The sequence below is a fragment of the Panicum virgatum genome, chromosome 5K (assembly GCF_016808335.1).
Source record: "Panicum virgatum strain AP13 chromosome 5K, P.virgatum_v5, whole genome shotgun sequence".
Lineage (NCBI taxonomy): Eukaryota > Viridiplantae > Streptophyta > Magnoliopsida > Poales > Poaceae > Panicum > Panicum virgatum.
Window position 1 is genome coordinate 51623276 of NC_053140.1, and position 25288 is coordinate 51648563.

At 48.2% G+C, this 25288-nt stretch overlaps 1 pseudogene; it reads right to left on the reverse strand.

Moving 5' to 3' along the window:
• Nucleotides 1–11831: 11831 nt before the first annotated feature.
• On the reverse strand, nt 11832–14810 carry LOC120710773 (annotated as a pseudogene).
• Between the last annotated feature and the right edge of the window lie 10478 nt (nt 14811–25288).

Genomic DNA, 25288 nt, shown 5'->3' on the forward strand with positions numbered 1-25288 from the left:
AAAAACTGAAAAATCCTGCTGAAATTAGAATGCATTCAGGTGCTTTCATGTCTTATCGGACATGCCTCTAGGGATCCGAAATGCGGGCCAAGATTTCGAACGGCTCAAGATTCTTCTTTCATGCGCGCACAAGGTGCTGGCCCAACAGGCTCGCCCCCTCTTCTTCTGACAGCACCCCAAGATGATCAAGAGGAGGGAGAAGAATCAAGAAAGCCTTCGGGTCGCTACAATTGCTCCTTTTGTGTTGGACCGTAGTCGTGAATCGTCCTCAAACAGTTTGTTCCTAGTATCTCTAACTCCAGCTGCCTGTTCCTTAATGGGTTTGTAAGGTATCTCTAACTCCAGCTGCCTGTTCCTTAATGGGTTTGTAATAAGGTAGTTTTTTTTGGAAAGATCTAAAACCTCGTGGTTCGGCGTATATTAATAATAAGAAGAAGAGAGTTGTTGGGGGTTGAACATTCGGAAGGACTCCCGGAGGTCGATCCCGGCCTCGAAAAACATCTCCTAACCTGTCTGCAGAGCTCCCATGGATGGGTGATAAGTACGCCCGAAGGATAATTGGCGCCTTCCGGGACCTGCGAAGAATCAAGAAGCTCACCTTCGGGAGGCCGAAGGTGACGATAGATCACCTGGAAGAACAAGCCCTGGAATCAAGACCTGCGAAGAATCAAGGAGCTCACCTTCGGGAGGCCGAAGGTGACGAATGTTCACTCAGAAGCGCAAGCTTGAAGACCAGAACCTGCGAAGGTTCCCAGTACCCGAAGGATATTGGGGACATAGAGCGACCCAGACGAAGGACATCAGAACCTTCGTCGGTAGTGGGCATGCGTGTAAAACGTGAGTACGTGAGAAGGTCGGATTTGTGCACCTCCCACCTTGTAATTTTATCCTGAAACCGTTTGTAAGTGAGCTGTAAATGGGTTGGAAGGCGGCAATTTAGGAAAATCTGGCTGAGGGCTAGGGGTATAAATAGCCCCCTCTCTCCACAGTGTAAAGGGTTGAATTTTTTGGTTATTACTGAAGAATTAAGTGCTTACTTTCATTGCCATGTTCATATTGTTCATGCTGTCTGTTTGGGCATCTAAGAAGCAAAGATCCCAACAAGAGTTGACCCTGTTTATAGATAAATCAAGTTCAAAAACCGTACAAATAACAATTACTACAACCTACAACTAGCAACACCACCCGGTTGGATCGGGACATCAACGGGACTCACTCGACTTTGACTGGTCGTATTGAGACATCGACACGAGCCACAACTCTTCGCTCAATCCGATTGGGACATCCATCCTAGTCGCCAAAACTTACACTCTGTCCGGTCGGATTGGGACATCGACCCGAGCCACCACAAATTTTACCCCACCCGGTCGGATTGGGACATCGACCTGAGCCGTGGCGAACTCTACCCGATCGGATTGGGACGTCGACGCGAGCCACCCACACCACAACACTAAACAAGAGAGAAAGGAAGAAAAAAAAGCTCTTTCGGAGCCGCAAAGCCATCCAAGCCGGCCCAAGACATTGGCCACACAGACGAGCTAGGACGGAGCCACAGATGCTCAACATCACTTTCAGGAAGGAAATGACGCCATCGATGTCATCCCAAGAGGGAAAGTTTTTCACCCGCATCATCATGACAGTGAATAAATGGCCGACGTCACCAATCCACCACCATGGTGTTGCTGGAGAGCCTACACACGGCCACAGCCAATGACACCACCATGGCGACGCTAGCGAACGAACGAGCAAAACCGATGTCGACACACACCACCATGGTGCTGCCGACACACCGCAGCGCAGGTTGACCAAACGCAACCGAGAGTGTGGCACAGAGCATCGCGGCCACGCATCAGGCACCAAGCCGCGCGCCGCCGCTACTCCCCACTGCGCGCCAGCTGCGGATGGCGCCTCCATCGCCGCGGCCAGCACCGTCGCGCCACACTAAGCCGCGAGCGCCGCCGCATCCCGAGCCAAGTCATGAGCGCCGGCCCCGCCGTGTCGAGCCCCAGGGAGGGCAGATCCGGCGACCCGGGGCGTGGATCTGGACCCACCGAGGTAGAATCGGCCGCCGGGAAGATGCCGCCGCCGCCATGGACAGGTTGCCACCGAAGGAGGGCGAGGGGGAGTAAAGGAGAGAAAAAGGGGGGAGGGTGTTGGAGCCCCGGCCTCCACCTTCCTCACGGCCGACCGGGCTTCCGGTGGCGCTCGGGCAGCGGCGAGACAGGGAGCCGGGCTTGGGGGTGGCAGCGCTGGGGGTGGGGTTCCGCCCGAGCCACCCCTGGAAGGAGCAACACTGGGGGCCGAGTCTCAGTGAGTCGTGTTACGGTGTAATAAGGTAGTTCATGCTGTGGGTGATGCGGTTTTGGGGCTCCTGGGATTGAAGTCCAATCCTCTGGTGGGTACTGTTGACGGTGTTTAAGTGCCAAATCCGACCATCAACTAGACTCAATAATAAAGGAAAACTATACGCCTTACTCACATATTTGTATCACTAATCTTGCTCCATAGTTGTTTTCGAGTTTGTATGATTTCAGATGAGTAAGAGCGGAATAAGACGAAAACACGCAGCAGACGCCACACAACTACGCAGAAGATCGCATCCAGCGTCACACCCTTACAAAGAGGGCCCACCTGTCAGAGGAAATGGGAGCTCCACGCAAGATGCACTAGAGGATAAGGATAAGATCCCACGTATCAACCATCCAGCAAAGGATCAGCACAACCGGCTGACAGGTGGGGTCGGCCGACCCAGGGGGTCGGCCGAACCTGGCCTGCAATACGTCCAGGTGCATCTCAGGGAGGAGTCACGGCCAAGGCACCTGATCACCTTCCATATGTGCATTTGGCGGGAACTGACCTCTAGAGCTATAAATAGGGCCTCTCACCCCCCCTCTCAACACACACACACACTTCATTCCACCATTCCAAGAATGCTCTCCTCTCTCTTGCTCTCTTAGCTAGGTAGTGGAGCTAGGCTAGTTCTTCCTTAGCGAGCAAGTCGTCCTCGGGGTCGTTGAGCAATCCTCGGCTCCCGGTATGACTTTGTATCCGATTTGTCAGACTTATATTCATAATATAGAGATATTCCATGGTTGCTTTACTATCTTGATAGTTTATTAATCCATGCTTAGTTCGTTCATGAGTTATGCTAAGGTCTTGGTTAGGTTAGATGATCCGGGTACGGATAGAGGTTCGTTGTGCTTTCGAGCTTGCTCTAGTGTTTTACTTGTCCATCCGAAGGGTGGGAGACTCGGGGACGCTAGAGTAGTGACTTCATGCACCAGCGTGGTACTCGGGTATGCGGGATCCTTCGGATATGACCGTGCTCCACGGTGTGACTGATGTAGATGGCAGGTGTTGACAGCCCTATCCGTCCGACGTAATAGCTGTGTTGCGTTTAGCGTACTCCCCGACATTTGGGTTCGGTGTAGGATTTCATGTAAAGAGGTAACAGGACTGGATGTACTCCGGTGCGTGACCTTCTCCCCGCTATCCCATTTTCCTGGCACCTATAGTTCTAACCATGTCCTAACATAACCCCAGCTTTGGATAGAAGCACTAAGACACCTAACCTAGCCTAAGCTCCAGCTGACTTAATATAGGATAGATTAGTCCTTTGTTTTGTCATTTCTCTCTTTTATTCCTTCCTCTTGGAGTGTGGTTGTGTGCTGTGTCGCATTACCCTTGCTTATTCTTTACCTGGACTTATCCCTGTTAGAGTTTTGCCTATTGCTTGAGGCAAAATGTCATGGTTAATGTTAAGTACAGTACCTTTGCCACTGCCATCCTTTGGGAAACAAATAAATAACGATACCCTTACTCTCTGGGTGAAATGCTACAACGGAATATCCGTGCGCTTGCGGACCCATATGTAATCGTATTAATTATACCACGAGAGTGGCACCCCTTGGGTGCAGTTGCTAGGATGGGTTGGTGCCCTCATTTCTAGTGACTGCACTAAGGACCGCCAACAGGCAATTCTGAGGTTGTTGCCGAGGTCTTCGCAAACCCGGTATCGACTTAAGAAATGCCAACAGGTACCCTCTCACTTGCCGAACTAGTCCTACAAACTCCCCCTTACCACTTTCCTTCCTTTTCCGTTCACTTCTTTCTACGTAAAAGCATCTCCAAAAGCTCTTGTATACTTGATGAGTTAGCTAAAAAAAATCTTTCAGCAAAACTCAGATCCAACAGACTTCGTATTTTGCTTGGCTAGCTATCCTGTTTTCTATTCACCCCCCCTCGCTAGGCAAAAAAAAAAAGAAGACATGTACCCCTAACCATCTTCCACGGGCCGCTCCCCCGCGCACCTCCCGCGGCCTGCTCCCCCGTGCATGTCCCGCGCCGCCCTCATCGTCGATGCCCCCACTATTGAGCGCCTCCTCCACCCCCACCTTCCAGGGCCGCCAGTGAGCGCCGCCCCCGCCATCCCGGGCCGCTGCTCTCCCCTCCGTTACGGCCTCCCCATCCCGCGGCTCCCCTACGGGTGCGGCCCGCCGCCGTGGCTCCTTCCCTCCGGTGCGGCCTTCCCTCCGGCGCAGCCCGCCGCCGCCGCCCCTCGCCTCCGGCACGGCAGCGCGCCTCCTTCCTTGCAAGCACGGCCGGCAGCCATTGCTTCTCCCTGCTGGCACGGAATGGATTCCCCTCATGCTGAGGATGCTGGCCGGCCTCTTCTCTCTCGCCGGAACCTCGTCGCCGGCAAGGAATCAACCGGTCAAATTAGCGTCTGGCCAATTTTGGCCCTGGCGTTGGGAGGAAAAAGAGGAAGAGAACTATCCTCGTGGTTGGGTTTAGAGAAACTATTGTATTTCATCATTTTTTTCTAGCTATTTCGTTTGATATAATAGCTAAATTAGGATTTTAGCTACTCATAGTTACAAGAGCCCTTGGGGATGCTCTAAGAACCTTGGGTATTTTCATTCTTTGTAATGGAAATGGAGTTCGCCTCAATTTGGAAAAAAAGGGGGGTGGACATGCAATACTCTGTCCAGGATCGACTTGGACGTTTACTATGAAGAAAATAGCATTCCAAACACCATGTTTAGGTGTGTTCGAAATAACATGTTTAGTTGTTAATCGAAATGGAACACTCCTGCTAGCCATGTTTAATTGTTTATTTTAATTCATTTTCCAAGTTCCTAGATTCGAAACACCTCTTAAAACTCCCTATGTTTTTTTTTCCCAAATCCTCTTATCTTATTAGTTTCTTCGCATTCAAGAGAATTCCTTTGTTTCTTACCATCCCTCTATGTTCGGATCCTTAGCATGCCTAATTTTTACCACAGTTATAAAACGTACCAGCAGAAATTGGTACTCTGATGCTAAATTTTGGTACCTCCAAGTTATAATAAGGTCTGTCATCTGGGACATGAAGTGGCAGGTGACGTGTTTTAGATAATTATATTTTTTAAGAAAATAGGGCGTCATCAGATTGGCCGGATCAATCAACATGCGTGGGCCATAAATTCCGCCCACGTGTACGACTGAGATTCATTTTAGCCCATTCAAATATGGTCATGAAAATTTTCATGCCCAGTATTTTCGATTTTTAGATATCATAGAGGATTTTCGAGATGCTAGATAAATTCATTTCAATTTGTAAAAAATAAAAACTATGGGGAAAAACTGATCCAACAGTATCTCCATCCTCCTCTCTTCTCTATCCGGCTCTGTCTTCCCTTCCCTTCCCTCCGCCGGGCAATTTTTCAGTGCGGCTCCGCTGACTATCTCCCTTGTCGTGCGCGCTCCTCTTTTCCCATAGCCCTTCCTCCTCCCGTGCTCCATCCCAATAATGTTGTCATCAGCGTAGCGGGTGTACACAATGTTACGGACGAGAGGGTGCATTAAGACGAGCTCGTCTGGCACTCGAACGGGGTAGCCTGATCCTCTTATAACCTCGCTTGGTAAAGATCTGCGCCGCATTGGCACTCACCTTTAGGTTCCACTGACCCACGCATCTTCACATCAACTACTCCTGATCCAAACAAGGATTGATGTTGGTACCTGGCACCATTGCCGCCTCGAACCTCCACATACGCGATGCGGCCACATCGGTGGCATTGATGCACCGAGTGGCGCGAATGACATCCTCCCAGACACTGCCACGCAGAAGCTCCTTGAATACTAGCCTACGACCGTCCTCAGAGGGATCGCACCAAATGATTATGTGGGACAAGTCCGTCCAGCATACTTTGCCCTCATGTGAGGGCCCACCGTTGCCGCCCCACGGCCGACCGGTGAGCTCCGCTAGGAAGTCAACCTCCTTCTGGACCCAACCGCCATTGTCGGACCAGAAGCTGATCACCTGCGTTCGGTCGGTGTCGGCAATGCATCCGAGGTTGACGACCATTATATCCTGCTATATAGCCTCAAAATTAAGGGTTTTTAGGTAGCTAAATCATATAATTTGTCTTTATTTATTGTTAATTTAGCATTTGTTGAGAAATTGGTGCCTCTAACTTGACACCGACTTTCGAAAAGTGGTAAGTAGTATGATATCACTTTTTATACGAATCCTATACCCACACTATACTAATAAGACCTTCATCTATACACCAGTATGAGAAACTAACTCTACTTACGGACTCAAATTTTAATTCACCGTAACTTAGTACAACACAAGACTCTTATACTTTTTATATGGCTACCCTAACATAACACTACCACTCTACATGACAACCTTACCAACTTCTACTACTTGAGAACTCTTATGCCATTGTATGGCAAGAGGGGAGGGGAGCACTCCTATTTATAGGACACCATGGCTCATATAGTTTTACTCTGTGTCAATCTTCTACACACTTCCTACAAAATATCTAACTCTAGAATTTTTTATGCTTATCTAACCATACGAATATCTAGTTTCTAGAGAATGCCACATTTTACCATGAAGCATGTCGACCATGGTCCAAGCATATACTCTTTAATCTTCTAGAAGCTTTTAACAAGTATGCATTGTTATTTTCAACAGTATTACACTGCATCATTTACAAAATATAGTATTTCATCATCGATGCAATGAGGGAATGAAGCTCTAGATGTACTTCAGTACATGATTATAGATGGCAACATGTAAAATCCGCGCGGATATCTACTTCATAAACATGTACCAGCATGCCCAAATCCGCGCCCGTGCCTGCGCCCACGCCTGCGCCCGCAACCCGCAACGGGTAGGAAATGGTGCCGGTACCCGCTATCCGCAGATACCCGCATACCCACGGGCACGCCCATATACCCGCAAGTTTTAAAAAATCAAGCACACAAAGCATATTTTAATAGCATGTAAATATTAATATACAATAAATGCACATCTATATCTCAAAACTAATAAATTATAATCCAACAAGCAACATATCAACACTATTTATTTAAGGAAACAAATAAATCTTAGCAAACAAATAAACTTGTCTCATACATAATACATCACAAGAGTCATTATTTGCGGATTTGTGGGTTTGTGGATTCGAGTATCAATTTTTCAAACCCGTTAGAAGATATCCATTGGGTTTAGAGATGTACCCACGCCCGTGCCCACGGGCATAAGGATGGCAACGGGTCGGGTTTGGTTCGGGTGAAGTGTCTGGCCACCCAAAACCGAAACCCAAATTTAAAACCCGAATCCGCCCCGAACTTCAATTCGAGTGAGAATCTATACCCAAAACCGAAATCCGCGGATATCCGAAACAAAACGGATAATCCAAAACCCGAATCTTATTACAAACAAGCAAGGGCGTGCGGCCAGCGAGGCCAGCGAGGCCTTGCGGCCGGCCGGCCGCCGTGAGGGGCGCTGGTGCCGGGCGGGCCTGCGGGGCGCGAGCTGCCGCCACCGTGCGGGACGATGGTGCGGGGCGCCGCCGGACGGGCGCCAGCGGCCGCCGCCCTATTGATTGGAAACTTGGAATGCCTTAGGAAACAACATCAGCGCACCCATATTTTTTCCAAAAAAAAAAACAACCGCCCGTGATCAAACGCTGCGGGTATAAAAGGAAAGTATTAGGTGGGTACAAAGGGTGAGTATGTAGAAGGTTTTAGTGAAAAAAGTTTTAGCTTTTGAGTGGAAACATTTTTCTTCTATCAATTTCGTGGGTCTACATCCTCTTTCGTTAAACTTTTGGCCTGATAAGTAGGGCCTCCGAGAGAGGTACGGTGGACCTAATCTTGGTGAAAAAAGTGTTTCAACTTTTATAGTATAGAGTTCCTTGAGTGGAGTTCGTATTTGAAATTTGAATCCATGATGGTAGCAACCACCCCGCCGCGCCACCGCTCAGCCTTACAATTATAGAGAGCTTGCTAACTATCCTGACCCAACACCCGTCCAGTCCCAGCGTCGAGCGGCCCTTTATGCCTCTCGCTGACCAGTGGGGACAGCAACAGCTGTGTGGTTCCCACGCCGCGACCGCGACGCCATCCCTCTCTTCACCTCTTCTACGCCCGCCAAATGTTCAGATATGCACAGCGGTAGTTACCCTCCCTCACCAAATCCGCGCCTGCCGCTGCCCGCCGCCGTCCAGGGGTGTGGTTGGTGGGGGGGGGGCGGTTGCCGGCGAGGTTGCCGGCGGTCGGGGTGGGGGAGGGAGGCGGCGGAGCTTAGGGATTCTTATTTCGAGGGAAGCCATGGCCCGACGAGCTTAGAGGACAAGGGTGCGGCGGTGGCAGCTCGTCCGGCGGTGTGGGCGAGAGGGCGCGAAAGCGCCCTCGGCCGGGCAGGACGGGACAGGCGGTGGGCGGCAGCGGCAGGTGCGGGGGGTAGCTACCGCTGCGCGTATCAAATCCGGACTCTTCTACGCCCTATGCTCACAACAGAACAGCGGCGACGAGGCGACGACGCACTCGCTCGCCCGCGCGCCCGCCTCTGCTTGCGGGCGGGCCCCCGGCAGGTGAAAAGGACCTCGCAGAGTCGCAGAGGCCTGGCGAGTGGTGAGAGCCTGCTCACGCACCCGACGCCGCGCCGGCGCTCCTTCTCGCCCGCATCCGCACCACCGCAGTCCCATCGCCTTCGCCGGTGCACGCCGTGTGCTTCATGCGAACCAAAAATCGCCGCCGCTCATCATGGACGCAGCCTCCCTCGCGGAACTCGCGCGGCCACGGGAAGGACCCCGCCACGGCCGCGAAACGCGCGCGCCTCGCTGGACCCCCGCGCCGCGGGCTCGGCAAGACGGACGCCCCGCGCTCTCGCCGCCGTTCACCCGACGTTCTGATACGCCTGAAACCTGTTCGTGATGGTGAGTCGAGAGCGCAGCTGCTCGGGGACGATCCGTTGGTTTTACAGATGTCGGTGTACCCAGACCGGGGTACCACTCCTAATTGTCCATTCAGACAGAGCGAGCTACCGTTTCTTCGTGTTCCCATTCCGGTACGAAGCGCAGCAGTTGGACTGCCGCCTGCCGGTGAGCGGCCCTGATTCAGACAGCTGATGCGGCTGAATCGTGGCCCGTTTGCATGTCCGGCTCAGCCGCATACTCAGGTTCGCTGGCTCATTTCTCGAAAGATGAAAAATCTTCGCTGGCTCGCTGCTAATCAATAAGTTCATGGGCTGGAGGATGGGGTTTTGTCGTCAGGGATTGTTGTAAGGAACATGGTCCTATCTAGGCTATTGTTTGTGATTTTGGTGATTGAGTGACAACATAATCAATGGGACTAATGAATTTGTGAGATCACACTTGTAGAAGTTATTAGGTCCCATGGATACAATTCAATACGTCTAATTCATCGTCAAGACGCAATGTCCACTCTATCGTCGAGACGCCATGTCCAATCCACCATCAAGATGTCAAGTCCAATCCGTCGCAGAGATGTCAAAGCATAGTTGCACCAGTTTAACCGACACCGTACCATCGGTGCATCCGATGGTTGCCGGATACACCGACGCCCCATGCATCGGTGCAATTGGATGTGCTTACTGAGCCAAGTGAGGAACACTCAGTAGCACCGGTTTAACCGACGGTCCACTCAGAGGAATCGGTGCAAATCGATGTACTATTGTCCAGAGATGATGTCAAGCGTGCAATAGCCAAGCCTTCAGCACCGCAAGAACCGATGCCCATCGGAGCAATGCATCGGTGCAATGACGTCAGCAAGGTGCAACGACTGCAAGAAGATCCTGTATCACCGGAAGAACCGATGCCCTAGGATCGGTTTAACCGATGGTCCGAGAAAATTACTACAGCCGTGTCAGAGAAGCCAACGGCTACTTCAGAGCGCAATGTGACCGGAAGAACCGATGCCCCTGCACCGGAAGTTCCGATGCCTATGCAGAAAAGTGCCCAACGGCTCGTAACGGCTAGTTCAAGTGTGTGGCCTATATATATGAGTTCCCCCGGCCATTTGAAGCTTGATGGAGTCCCAAGACATCACACACATATCCAAGAACATCTCCAAGCCATACAAGAGCATAGAGATCAAATCTTTAGTCCTTAGCACAAACTTTATAAGTGTTAGTGCTAGGTTAGCTCCTAAGTGAGTGAGCAAGCAAGGTTGAGATCTTTGTGGCTGGTTCTAGAGTGAACCAAATTTGTATTTCGGTGCGACGGTCTTCTTGGAGCGTTGGTGGCTCGCCGGCACGTCAACAACCCTCCGCCTTGGTTTGGAGCGGCGTCGACAATATTGTGCGGGGGACGGAGACCCCTCCTTGGGGGGCAATCTCTCTTAGTGGAAATCGTGATCAAGGTGACCGTGATTGTATTCACGGAAGAGACTTGATTGCCGGGAAACAATACTCTTCGTGAGTGCTTCAACAACGTGGATGTAGGATCGTCTTCGTGGCAATCCGAACCACGAGATAAATCCTCGTGTCGAGAGTTTGCTTCCTCTCATCCCTCCTCTTTAACCTTCCGCATTTCATATTGCAACTTGTGTGCCTTTACTTTTTTTAGTGTAGTATTTTGCTAGGATTGGCTATAGGTTGCAAAACTCTTTTTGGGATGAGGGTTTTACACTAAGGTGAACCGTAGTTGCACATCTAGATAGCTTGATCTAGTTTAAGTTTTGTGCAAACTAGTTGGAGCCATAGGTTAAGATTTTAATAGTGCCTAATTCACCCCCTCCCCCTCTTAGGTTAGAGCACCCGATCGCTTTCAATTGTGAAGGTAATTTTCTGGAAGGGGGAGCTGAAACTTTCCTCGAGTTGCAAATGCTTTGCAAGCTGAAACTCTAGCAGTTAAGTATAGTCTTCAACGAGTTGCTGATTTGGGAATGACAAAAATAGTACTCGAAACCGATGCATCAATTGTGGGAAGAGCACTTATATCAACAGACTTTGATTGAAGTCCAAATAGATGTTTGTTTAGGCAGATACATGAGCTTATGATGTCTCAATTTGCTTTTATTCTGTCTCTATATGTGCTAGATCATGTAATAAGGTTGCTGATAGTCTAGCTAGCTATGGGTGTACTTTAGAGAAGGAATCATGTATGTATATGAATTATGCTCCAGACTTTGTACTTGCTCTGGTATCTGGCTTATTTGCCTAGAGCCGGTGAGTAAGGGAATATTTCCTATAAAAAAAAGTTCATGGGCATTGGCACCCAGCTGCAGCTAAGCGGCCAATCTACAGATAATTGGGCCGGAACATTAACAAATGATCATGGATGAATGCCATGGTTCATGCAAGGGAAAGTAGGAAACCCATCCGCGGATCTGTAGCTAGCCTTGCAAGGTCTAAAGAAAGAAACAGCGGTACAGTGTGCCGTAGTTCATTTCTCTCGTGCAACGACATGGCTGTAGCTGCGGTTGCTCGCGGTGCATTTGAAATGCTATGGCGGTGCTCCTCTGCCTTCTTCTTTTTTTAAAAAAAATGACAAAAACTAGTTTTCCGTTTCCCACTGTACATTGAAATGTTTCAACACATAAGCTACCATCTACTGCTACTCGTCATGTTTGTTCACCGCCCTTATTTTTTGACAGCATCCGTAATTGTAATTTCCCTGGCGTCGTCGCGCCTAAATCTTCTCAGCTGTCTGTCCAGCCAGTAATCGCCGGTTGACCTATTCAATCCCCGGCCGGGTGCGTGCTGCGCCTGCGCGCGGCCTCAATCTGTACCTAGCTGGAGTATTTTGCTACACGCAATTCAACCATTCTCCTTGCTCACAGCCCCAACAGTATGTAGTACACAATCGTGACAGGCAGCGAGATGAATATCCCCCAAATGACCCTGAAAAAGACAGAAACGACCACATCCTCTTTCAGTCAGAGTTGGAATTCAGGAAACCAAGTGAAATTATAAGCTTTATAATGTTAAATTAGTCTACAAATTAGTTGACAGCAGTAAGTGGTAATAAGAGGCACGAACCCAGTGCTCATGATGTCGGCGTGGACCTTGTACTCCTCCGCGTACACGAACGAGGTCGGGTACCCAACGAGGTCACGGCCAGGGGGAGCGCCGCCTGCAGTAGCACAAAATTGTGAGCTCAGGTAATTAAACCACTCGTGTTTTCTTTTCCACATACAGTTGCTGAAAATGGGGCTGATCTTGTTTTGCTCTCCGTTTTAATTTCTCGTTTTATTTATTATCTTACTATATCTTACTAGTACTAATAATTAGTGCTGATTTGATGGCAACCAGCTCTAGCTATCTTCTTCCGTGCCAAAATAGAATAATACACGTCAAATGGTTCCGAAAATGGGGGTCAGGTCAACTGTGCATGCACGCCCCTGTCTTATTGTGAGGATGCACGTTTTTGTTTCAAAGATTTGTCCAGTCCGGAGATGGCGTCGAATCTGTTTTTGTCCTTGTTTTTAGAGGCTCCTTGCTTTAGTTTAAGTTTGTGTGTTTAAAAAAAAGAGAACGTATCTAGTGCAAACCACAACTTTGTAAAAACTCGTGTAAACCATGACAAAAAAATTGTCTAAATTTACCAAAAAAATCACACATCTAGATGATATGATGATACACAGTCTTGTAAAATATCTTGTCTAAGCTCAACTTGGTCTGTGAGATATAAAAAAACAGATTTCAGGCCAGGAAGTTGTCCAGATAATTTGTTAGGAATTTGTTATTTTTATATCTCACAAACGAAGTCGAGTTTGGACAAGATATTTTACAAGGTTGTGTATCATCATATCATCTAGATGTGTGATTTTTTTGGTAAATTTAGACGACTTTTTTTGCTGTGGTTTGTATGAGTTTTCACGAAGCTGTGGTTTGCACTAGATATGTTTCCTTAAAAAAATACTCTCATCAGGAAAGAAATTAATAAAGGGAGGGCGTGTCAGGCGTGCCGGCCTTACCTGTACAACAGCAATGTGCAGAAGCGTTCCGTGCATTCCGACGGCGAGCGAGACGAGCAGCATGATCACCGGTCCGATCAGGAACCTGAGTGCCATGGACAGCGACGCGATGGTGTACCCGCACGGCACGAACCGTGACTGCCGCGCTATGAACGTCCCTGGAAATGATTCGTACGTATGTGTTTACATCATTATTAACAGAAGAAATCAGCAACATTCAAGTGTAATTTCTCTTCAAAATAAAAGCTTTCTAAAAACATGGTCAGACTAAGACCTAAAGCGAACATGCTCAACCCAATGGCGGTTGTGTAGATGATGAACAGAGAGTCGTCAACAATTTTCGGCATCGAGAATCCAATCCTGCAGAGGAAACGAATTATTAGGGCAATCATTTTAGAAAGCAAAATTAACAAGAGCCAACAAGTTAAGTTACTACTTATACTAGTAATAATTGAGAAAAAAAAGGAAGAAACGAAAGGGACGCACTTGAATGCCATGAGAGACCAGATGAGGCCAAGGAAGCTCGCGTAGGTGTTGGGAATCTGGAGAAGCTTCTTCATCGCCATCCATACGAAGTGCATAACCGGCGGCGACACCTGCTGGGCTGGCGCTGGCGGCGGGACAGCCGGCACCTCCTCGGCGGCCAGCTCCTTCGCGACCGCCGCCGCAGCCGCCACTTCAGCCGCGCTGTTTGGTGCCGCGGGCGACGCAGCCACGGCCGCCGCCGCCTCGGTGATCTCAATGTTGACGACCACCTGGTGCCGACCACCCTCGGCACGAATGCTTCCGCCGTTCTCGCCGATGCGGTCGCGGTTCCCGGCCGCCGCCGCCACCGCCGACATGGGTCTGAGGACCTTGGCGCTGCTGTCCCGCGCCGCCATGAACTCGTATAGGAAGATGACGACGTTGTACCAGAAGCAGAACTGCATGACGATGATCTGCCTCATGAGCCCCCCGGACACGGGCCCGTACATGCCGTCGAGGAGCGGCAAGCCAATGATGACGGTGTTGGGCAGTGTCGCGACGGAGAAGTTGGTGACCACCCACTTGACCGGCGACGGCGCCGCCGCCCCGTCCTTGCCGCGGCGGAAGAAGTGGGAGCAGAAGGCCCAGGCCGTGAGGGCGAGCAGCACGACGACCTTCTGCAGCGTGTCGGCGGCGACGAGGCGCTCGTTCATGTGGTAGGGGTCGTTGGTGGAGACCACGTGGAAGATGAGGACCGGCGCGGCGTAGAGCGCGACGAAGTGGTTGATCCCCGCGCACTGCTCGTCGGAGAAGGCCTTGAGCCACCGCACGGACGCGTAGCCCAGCGCCGCCGCCGTGTACAGCGGCACCATCGCCTCCACGACGTGGTGCACGGCCGACCCCGGGATCATGGCGCCGGCGGGCCTTATTAATTAGACCACCACTTGTAAGTAATTCTGTAAACGATCGTCTGACGACAGGCTGTGTAGCTAGACGACAATCGAGAACCTCGCTAAACCCTCGCTCGCTCGTCGATCTAGAATCTAGATCTCGATCGACAATCTGGTGCCTAGCTAAAAATAAAGACCGAGGCAGTTGGTGCGCGTGTGCTTGCAAGCTGCGAAGTGTTGAATAGTGTGGGAGCTTATTTGGTCTTTGGGTTGGACGTGTATATATATAGTGTCGCGGGTTGACGCGGAATTTGATCGGTGGTGTGTGCCGCGTGCGTGACTGAGGTGAGCATCTCTAAGAGTTTGACATCAAACTTGGCATACTTCTTTTTTTGGCAAATAAAGAAAAAACAGTCTCCAACAGTTTGGCAACCAGCTTGACATTTTTGGGAACTTGGCAAATTCTACCCCTTCTACGCGCATATATGCGCACGCGGAAAAGCTTCGGAGTCACGGTCTCCGTCGTCTCCGCGACTCTCGGCGCGCGCGAGCCGTCAGGCTCCTTCTCCTGCGCCCGCGAAGAAACTTCATCTGGACGCCGCGAGGAATCATCCTGCGCGCCGTGGAGGCCTTCAACGCGGAGCGCAAGATCACGGCGCTGTTCGCGGCCAACCTGCCGATGCATGCTTACATGTTGCGAACCACGGGTAATAAGATGAGCGTCACTTCTCCTCGGCCCCCGCGCCATCCCCGCCGTGGTCCTCGAAGTAGTCCGTCCTGACGTTGCCGAGGAGCATGAGGCAGACGGTCCAGAAGAGCATGGCGTCCAGGTTGAGGAACGCCGCGCCGCCGAGCACCCCGGTCTCGGCCGTCGGGCAGGCGTACGCTGGGTCCCGGTGCACGTTCCGGACGTGGAGCAGGGATCAGGCCGGCTGGATCACGCCGGCAGCAGGGAGATCACTCCAACAACGAAGACGAAGCGACGGCGGAGAGCAGGACACGACTTCACGCGTGAAACCGGAAAAAGGCCGGTAAAAAATTCTTGTGGGTCTTTTTTTTCTCATTTTTGCTAAATCTAAAATAGCAAATTATTGAAGATGAGCTTTTTTTTTATTTGGCATATAGTTTTGAGAGTTGGCAAATTACAAGATTTACCAAGCTGAATTTGCCAAATTCTTGGAGATGCTGAATTTGCTAAACTCTTGAAGATTCTCCCTGTGAGGTGTCAGGTTTTGGATCGCGGAAAAGGACGACAGAAAACCGGGAACGGCTAGCTCGACGCATGCAGGCACTGCAGGCGCATTTTGGACTAGTTAATGTAAATTACCAGCTGGGTGCTGACACCACTAACACCTCAACAAAAGTGAGATAACCGGGAAATAAAGACATGCTAGTACCGGGAAATAAAGACATGCTAGTATGCATGTGCTGTTAGCATGCTGAGCTCCTCCTACAGTTAGGGTCTGATTGGTTGGCTGGTTTTCCGCGAGCCAGGCTTCCCGCATGCGAGTGTCGCTTGATTGGTTAGCTGCAGTGATGACCGAGCCTGTCCAGCGGCATGCAAGATTCCCTCTTCAACCTGGCTCCGCGGATACGCAAACTTTGCTCGTTTCTACCGGGCGTGGCTGGGGCCTGGGGATGAGCCGCATGAGTTAGAGAGGGATGGTGCGGGACAAACATGTTAAACAGGCAACCAATCACTTTCTCTCTATATTCTGGCTACGAGCAAGCAGCAAACCAATCAACATATCGCTGCATCTCACGAGCCTAGACGAGGAGGGCCTGGTTGAGAGGTACGAGCCAGGATGTGCTCGGCCAAGAAACCAATCAGACCCTTGACCTTTCACCACCGAACTTTCACCGCTGCCGCCTAAACAAAGTGATGAGGGGTTTATGACTAGCCGTGAAAATGAATATGCAGTAGTGTCACATAGATCATACGCAACAAGTACCTGAAAATTGTCACCATTCCAGCATCGTACGCATGATCTTAGATTCTCATCCAACGGTCCACAACAAATTTGTTTCTGTTTTTTCCCCTGCACCCTGGCTGCTCCATTCGCGCACAAGCTAGGCAACCTTCGCCGCCACACCGAGGACACTCCCACCACACTCCCTGCCTGTTAACATTTAGGTTTGCAACTTCTCCATCCTTCAACACTAGATCACCCTCCGCCGCCGCAGATCAGTTCGACGCCCCATCTGGCGGTGATTCAAAATAAAAATATCAAACCCTAACCGGTCCTCTAACTTGTCCATCACCGTGCCATCAATAATGTTCAAATTCATGTCGCCTAAGGACCTGCCAAATTCCAAGTTCAGGAAGAGCACGTGGTACAATTAACCAGGTGATTGCAGAATGATCTAGCCTAGTGCTTGAGTGCCTAAATAGTTGGAAGTGAATTAAAAACGGGATTGAATTGAATAAAAACTTATATAAATAATAGGTAGGAACCTCCCCAGCTGACTCAGATAAAAGAATTAACCAGATGATTTAAAATCTGTTTAAAAAATTACTGAGACTTATTTACCTCGTTCTTACGCTACGCCAAGTCCAAATACATCTACTGTACTTTAGATGGCAATAATAAGTGTATTCTTTTTCAAACACTTATCAGTGCATTTTATTTTTATTTGGCGCGATCACGTGCACCTCAAAAGTCATAGAGCAATACAATTATCAGTGCATTTTATTTTTATTTGGCGCAATCACGACCTCAAAAAGTCATAAAGCAATGAGAAGTCATAGAGTATGTGCTTGGATCTCGATCTAGATCGATTTGATTCTCGGTTAGTTCTGACCTCACATGCCAATTAATGCTGTGTATGGAACCACATGGCACATGCATGAGAACGGGAATCGAAAACAGGCGAAGCCCATTAACGGTTTCCTAGTTTCCAACCCTCTGTAGCCGGCAGGTGCTCGAATATTTGCTGCCTCCCAGGACAATCGGAAATGGAGTAAGTCAACAGCTGCTGCCGGCCGGTCAAGTTTGCATCACAGCATGAGTGCGTGTGGTTGCACTGCATGTACATTGGTCGATATCGGTATACCGTAACCGTGGAGTCTCCGAGTCTAGTTTGTATCACGGCACCAAGCGCTCGGGAATTGACCCGGGCCCAAACGTTGCCGCGAAACTTGCCGTGGAAATAGGAGTGCTGCCGTTGCTAGGCCGCAATTATTGCATTTTTTCTTTTTGGATACGGTGCACTTAAGAAAGATTCTCTTAAGGTGCTGTCTCACAATGGCTGTGGCGAATCTGTGTACATGCATTTATTGTTTAATGTCATATTTTACATGTATTGTGGCTGCCTAGAGCATCTCCAGCAATGGTCCTCAAATCATATCTCTGGGCTCCCTCTGTTTTCTAAGGGTTAGTTTTTAACCTCCAGCAGTAGCATCTAAATCTCACATTTTTCTTTTAATCTAAAGGGTAGGACCCATTTATCAGTGGATATAAGCTCCCTAGAAACCCTCCAGAAATAGATAGTTGAGGAAGATATTTGGAGCCATTTTCAAAATTGGGGTTTTAGTATATGGTCTGTTGGAGCATATTTTTCATTCTTTTTTTTTTGCATTGGTTGCTCGATGCTAGTTCTTCATAAGAAGCATGCAAAATTGCAGACTAAGGGGGTGTTTGGTTCCAGGGACTTTTTTTAAGTCCCTGGAACTTTTTAGTATTTAGAAGTATTAAATAAAAGTTAATTATGAATTAATTAGGCTCATTAGATTCGTCTCGCGAAAAAGCACTCAGCTGTCAAAAACATTTATAAACAGATTTTATTTAATATTATAAAATAGTAAGATTACTTTTGATGTGATAGGGACTTCTGAAAAAGTTTGGTTCCAAACAAGGCCTAAATATTGAAACGTATGCGCATGCATACTAATAGAACCCATTTGTTAGTGGATAGGGGTTTCCTAGAAACCCTCCAAGAATAGAGTGGAGAAAAATATTTGGAGCTATTTTCAAAATGTTTTTTTAGATCACACAGTACAAACTCCGACACTCACAACGCACGCACACTCACACCCCTATAAACACACGTACTCCCTCCAGGTTGGTAAAAGAAGTCGTTTAGGACATCAACACGGTCTCCAAAAACAACTTTGACCACTATATTTTTGCTATAAAAAATTTATAAAATACAGTCAATATATACTTTTACGAAACTACATTTCAAGATGAATCTATTTACTTCGCTTTCATATTTTCAAACTCAACCCAAAAAAATTTATTTATAGTCAAAGTTTGAAATGTTTGACTTCAGACAAACTCAAAACGACTTCCTTTACCAACACGGAGGGAGTACGCAAACCCTACTCCTATTACCATCTTCGAAGACTGAGCCGGTAAATCCTCGAGGTTGACAAAGTCACCACATGCGCCTCGCTATCGACGGGAACGTCGCCTACCACTGAATGCACAACGCTGTTAAATCACAGAATATTCACTTTTATGGGGAGTCGAAACCAGGACCTCATGTGCTACCGAATCTCTTGTAACCACTAGGCTACAGGTCCTTTCGCTTCAAAGTGGGGGTTTCAACAGAAGATCTGCTGGAGCGTGCTTTTTTATTCTTTTTTTTTTCTTTTTTGCATTGGTTGCTTCGATGCTAGTTCTTCATAAGAAGCGTGCATAATTGCAGGCTAAATATCGAAACGTATGAGCATGCGTATTGTGGCGGTAGCACTGCACTGGCACGGGCAGCGTGCAGTCTGTACTACTTAGCGCAGCCGGGATACTCACGTGATGCCTCGCCCGCGCTCCTTCTCGCCCGCCTCCGCACCACCGCAGCCCCCTCGCCTTCGCCACGATGCACGCCGCCGCTCATCATGGACGCAGCTTTGCTCGCGGAACGCGCGACCACGGGGAGGACCCGCCACGGCCGCGAGAACGCGCGCCTCGCTGGACCCCCGCGCGCCGCGGGCTCGGCAACACGGACGCCCCGCTCGTCGCCGTTCACCCGACGTCCTGATGCACCTGAAATTAACCTGATGTTGAATCGAGAGCGCGGCTGCTCAGGGACGATGCGTTGGTTTTGCCGACACCGGTTAACCAACTCATTACTTGTCCATTCAGACAGAGCGAGCTGGACTGGATTCGCTCTTCCTGTTCCCGTTCCGTTAGGAAGCGCAGCCGTTGGCCTGCCGGTGCGCGGCCCTGATGTAGGCAACTGATGCAACAGAATAGTGGCGGCATTCTCCACCACATATTTACGCCAGATTTACGGTTTGTCCGTTTACGTGTCCGGCTGAGCCGCATTCTCAAAAGAAAAAAAAAAAATCTTTGCTCGCTCGCTGCCAGTCAGGTTCCTGGGCTATGGCGTTGGCACCCAGCTCCCGCGGTTTTTTTATTTTTTTATTCTTTATTTTCGTTTTTTACAAAAATATATTTTCGATTTGAAAATTTACAGAAATATACCCGGCCGCCCCGCTGCGGGGCGGCCATGGGCATTTCTGAAAAAAAATTTGCGGAGAAAATTGCGCGCAGGTCTCTTGGGGCCGGTCGCTCGGCAGCGGGGCGGCCGGCCCCCAGGCCGCCCGGCAGCAGGGCGGCCGGCTCTGGCCGCCCGGCTGCAGGGCGACCGGCTCTCCCACCCTTATATAAGGGTTGGCTGGTCCCTCCACCCTCATTTGCATCACTAAAATTCCACAAACAAAAAAAAAGAGGGGGGGAGGGAGAGAGGCGAAGCCCTGCCAGATTTTCGAGCCGGCGACTGCAAGTAACCAAAATTCTTCTACGCTTTACAAATAAATTATGTTGTAATTATTTTTGTTCAAACAGTAGATTATCAATCAATTTAATTATTGTTAGGAGTGATTAGTGGTACATTTAGGTGCAGTTACTTGTAATGATTAGCGTTGATACAGTACATTTAGTGTTAGATTAAGTATTAGAAAGTACTAGAAAATTGTTAGAGAAGTATTAAAAAGTCTTAAAAATTGGAATATAATATTAAAAAAATTTAGAAAATGTTAGAAAATTGTAGAAAGTATTTTGTTGAAACAGTGGTTTAACAATCAGTTTAATTATTATTAGGAGTGATTAGTGGTACATTTAGGCGTAGTTACTGATAATGATTAGTGTTGATATAGTATATTAGCAATCTGATTGTTCACTTATGATTGCCATGGCTCAACACCATGGCATCCTCAGGATCCACCTACATTCCATGGAGTAAGGTGACGGAAACAGTCCCCTAAGGAGTCCAGATGCCTATGTGTTTTTGCGGATCCTTGTGCAAATTAATGAAATCAAGGGTTTTGGGGGACGACTTTGGCAAGAGGTTCTTCAAGTGCGAGAATTACGAGTACGACCCGCCCAAGCATTACGGCAAGGACCGAGCAAAGATACTACAAAACACTATCAGAGTTTGTCACTTTCAGATCTAGTAATGACTTCTAACATGATTTGGGGAAAGACTCCACCGCCTCTATGTGATTTCGTGCAGTGGTCAGACACCGAGCAATCTCAGCAGGATAAGAACCACGTGGAGCGTCAAGCAAGGTGGGCTGCACAAAGGTGGCAACGAATGCTGCATGAAGAACAGATGGAGGAGAAGCGCAAGAAAAACCAAGAAGAGATTCAGAAGAGGATTGCAGAAGTGGAACGTCAGAAGGCAGAGGAACGTGAAGCTGATAGGGAGAGGAAGCGAGAGAGGGCCCACCGTGCTAAGGAAGCAGGGTCTGAAGCTATTAGGAAGGGAAAATATCCCCGGTGCACTCAGTAAAGCACCACCATGTAATCCCGGCATTTTACATTTCCTAAGGCATGTTAGGTTTACTCACAATACGATGTTATCGTGTTGCACATGTCATGCTTTTCATTGTTTAAGTACCTAGTAGTACGAACGCATTGTTTACAAAACTGTATTGCAAACCGAAAATTTATGATTCGTAACTACCCTTCTATTTTCAGTACACTACATTCAGTGAGCAATCTAATTGAACCAACCTACACATTTAGAACTGCAATTAAGAAATCTTACTACACAAATACCTTCGTAATATTACATGCTACAATCTGGTGCAAATACATATCCATACATAACGAAATGTAATTATCGCATACAGGTCGGAATACATATCCACACATCTGGTTCAAATACATATGCACACATATCGAAATCTAGACGCGACGGGCTCCAAAATCCGGAGGCAATCCATCGGTGGGATTTCCAGAAGGTCCAACCTCAGCACCAGCATTATCTTCTTGCATTTTAGGGCACTTTTTGTAAGTGTGACCATCTGCTCCACACAGGTTGCATGGTTTTTTCTTCTTTCCTGTCTCAGACTCATCCATTCCGTTACGGATACGAAGTGTCTGTCGTCGACCTACCCCTCTCCTAGCATCTGGATTGGGAATGTACATTGGAGAGATATTTGGTGTAGTGAATGATCCCAGACTACCTATACCAAATATCTCATGGCCCTAAGTGTGCACATCGGTTTTTTTTTCTGTAATATTCTGAAACAAAAACCCTAGGATCCAACCCAGATTTTGAACATGCCGCAATGACATGGGAGCATGGTAAGTGAAGAAGCTGTGGCTTCTTGCATCTGCAAAAAATCTTGCCTTCCGGCGTTATCAAGCAATCTTGAACGACCATTTGTCTGCGGACACTCTGCCCTGTCATGTCCTTGCATGAAACCTCAAACCTTTGATCCTTTGTACCCATGGAGACCACTCTGTGATACTGAGCCTTTTCAATTTTTTCTTTTATGTAGTTAGTGATCCTATTACAAAAAATCACTCCTGGATCATTAAATAAGACAGCAGCTGCCTGGTACCGCTCTCTGAAGTACCTTATGCATCCGTACATGATGAACTCAACTATGCCAACAAGAGGAAATCCACGAACATGACGCATTACCATATTGTAACACTCTGCGTGGTTGGTTGTCTCGATCCCATATCGACAACCACCAGTGTCGTATAGAATGGACCACTTCTCCTTAGGTGTATCCTTAATCTACTGTGTGAAAGGTCCGCCGCCGGAACGTCTCCGGCTAGAGGTTGAGTCCTGTTCCTTTAGCAGCTCGGCGCACATGTTATCTAGCACCTGCCACAATGTATCAAACTTCCGCTGCTGATTCTGAGTGCACAACCTCTTGAACAAATTCATAAGTTCCTTATTCTTGAAGCGCTTATAAAAGTTTGCACCCATATGCCATATGCACCACATACTCACAACATCTGGCTATAGAGGAGGTTGTCCTCGACTTCCTTTATGTAGTTGTCTTATTGCTGCTAGAAGACCTGCATGTCTGTCACTGATGAGGCAAACATCAGAACTTCCAGCAACAACGTGAATCTTCACACGGTCAAGGAACCAGTACCAGCTCTCTGTGTTCTCATTCTCAACAAAAGCAAAGGCGATGAGAATCACCTGCTTATTGCAATCAACTCCAATCGCTGTCAGTATTGTCCCCTTATATCTTCCTATCAAGAATGTGCCGTCAATATATAGAACAGGAAGACAATACATAAATGCCCTCACACATGCACCAGGCAGAAGAAAGCACGAAGCAGAAACCCAGATCCCCCATCTAAACTCGATACAATGTAGGTATCAACCGCGCTTCCAGGATTTCTTTGCACAATTGCTGACAGCATGTGAGGCAGGTTATCATATGATGTGTTATATGTGCCGAATCTCATATCAAACACCTTTTGTTTTGCCCGCCAAGCCTTTGCATACCTGATTTTGTATTGAAAATGGTCGTCGATGTCCCTAATTATCAATTTTGGCTCATAATCAATTTTGTCCAGAATCACCTCATACATCTTCTTGGCCACGAAAGTGGCTGCGATGTTACGGTGAGTTTACGCAACAGCAGTTAATCTACATGTACGTGGTGTAACAATTGAACACTCCCAGTGTGTCTTGTACTTGCCCTTGTAGGCATGTACTCGTCATGTACAATCGCCATTGACACACTTCACCTCATATTCTTTGCTGCTAGACTTCACAACTCTGAATTCCTTCCTCAACGATATAGCCCAAAGCTTCACAGCATCTTTCACAGCTTCAATGCTAGGATGCTTTGCCCCATGCACAACCTCATTCTCTCTGTATTCGTACTCATTACTCCTAATATTCTGTATCACTGGATTTCCAAAACCCTTGTCTCGCCATTCACCTAGCAACGGATAGTCCTCATCGTCTGATGAGTTCCCACATTCTTCCATCATTCGAGCCTCTTGGTCTTCATTTTGTATAGTTTCCACTATTCCAGGTATCCGCTCCCCCTCATCAGCTAAACCTTGCGGCTCAGGTTGAATGACATGCACGTTCTGATCTTCTTTTTCTCCTACCTGATCAGCTATACCTTGCGGCTCAGGTTCTGTGATATGCATGTTCTGATCTTCATTTTCTTGTTCCACTGCTTGGTTCATATGAGATGATGTACTTGTTGACCCTTCACCGAAATGGACTGCCTTCTGGTGAATCTGAATTAGTATTGCAAGAGGCTACCCGCGGTTAAGAGCTGCTTGCATGTAAGTCCGCCATTCTTCGGTGTTTGCTATAAGCATCAACTCCTAGAAATCTCCTTCAGTTCCACAATTCATCACAGTCTGAACGGTTAGGAAATGAGTCTTTGGATTCACATTAAATATCTCGTGAAACCATTTGCGTATGGAACCAAAACTCCTCTCTAAGGGTTTGGATTCACATTAAATTTTTTTTAGAAATGCCCCTGCCGCCCCGCTGCCGGCCGGCCAGGTCCCGGCCGCCCGGCAGCGGGGCGGGCGTGGTATATTCCTGTAAATTTCCAAATCGAAAATATATTTTTGTAAAGAACGAAAATAAAAAATAAAAAAATAAAAAAACCGCGGCACCCAGCTGCAGCTGGGCGGCCCATGTACTGATAACTGGGCCGTAACATTAACATCTGATTATGGATAATTCATGCAAAGGACTAGGAAACCCAATCCACGGATCTGTAGCCTTGCGAGGTCTAAAGAAAAGAGCCAAAAACAGAAAGAAACTGCGGTGCAGGTGCGCCGTGGCTCATTTCTCTTGTGTGCAACGACATGACTGTAGTTGATGACCGTATGGTACTCAAACTCAAATCACAATTCACAAACCATGCCCCTCGAAAGAAAAACTATACTCGCATGCATGCATGGGCATGGTCCTTGGCAAGGGCTCACCCACCAAACCCAAGTCAAGCCGCGGAAACGTGCGAGCGGGGTAGACACACGCGCACGCCGTCACGCGCAGGGTCTTCTGACCAAAAGAAGCAGGGGCCAAGGACCAGGCGACTCCGCGGGTCTCCGTCCTAACGAACCGTTCGCTTTCGGGGCCCGTGAGCTTGGGCAGTGCGGCATCTGGTCCGCGTTCCGTGATTCCGTTACTTTGGGTACGTTCGCCCACCACCACTGGATCATTATACCCATATATATTCCTTTTATTTTTAAGGATTTTAGTGTACTATTTCCTCCGTTCCAAACTATAATTCGTTTGAATTTTTTAATTCCAAATTTGACTACTTATCTTATTTAAAAATTTACGCAAAATATCACTTCTTTTCTTGCTGGCTTGCTCTATCAATATAGGTTCTTCAAAAATAATTTAAATTTGACTATATTTGCACAATTTTTTTGAATAAAATGAGTGATTAAACTTGAGGTTAAAAAATCAGATGACCTATAATTTAAAATCAGATGACCTATAATTTAAAACTCGCGGTACATTCG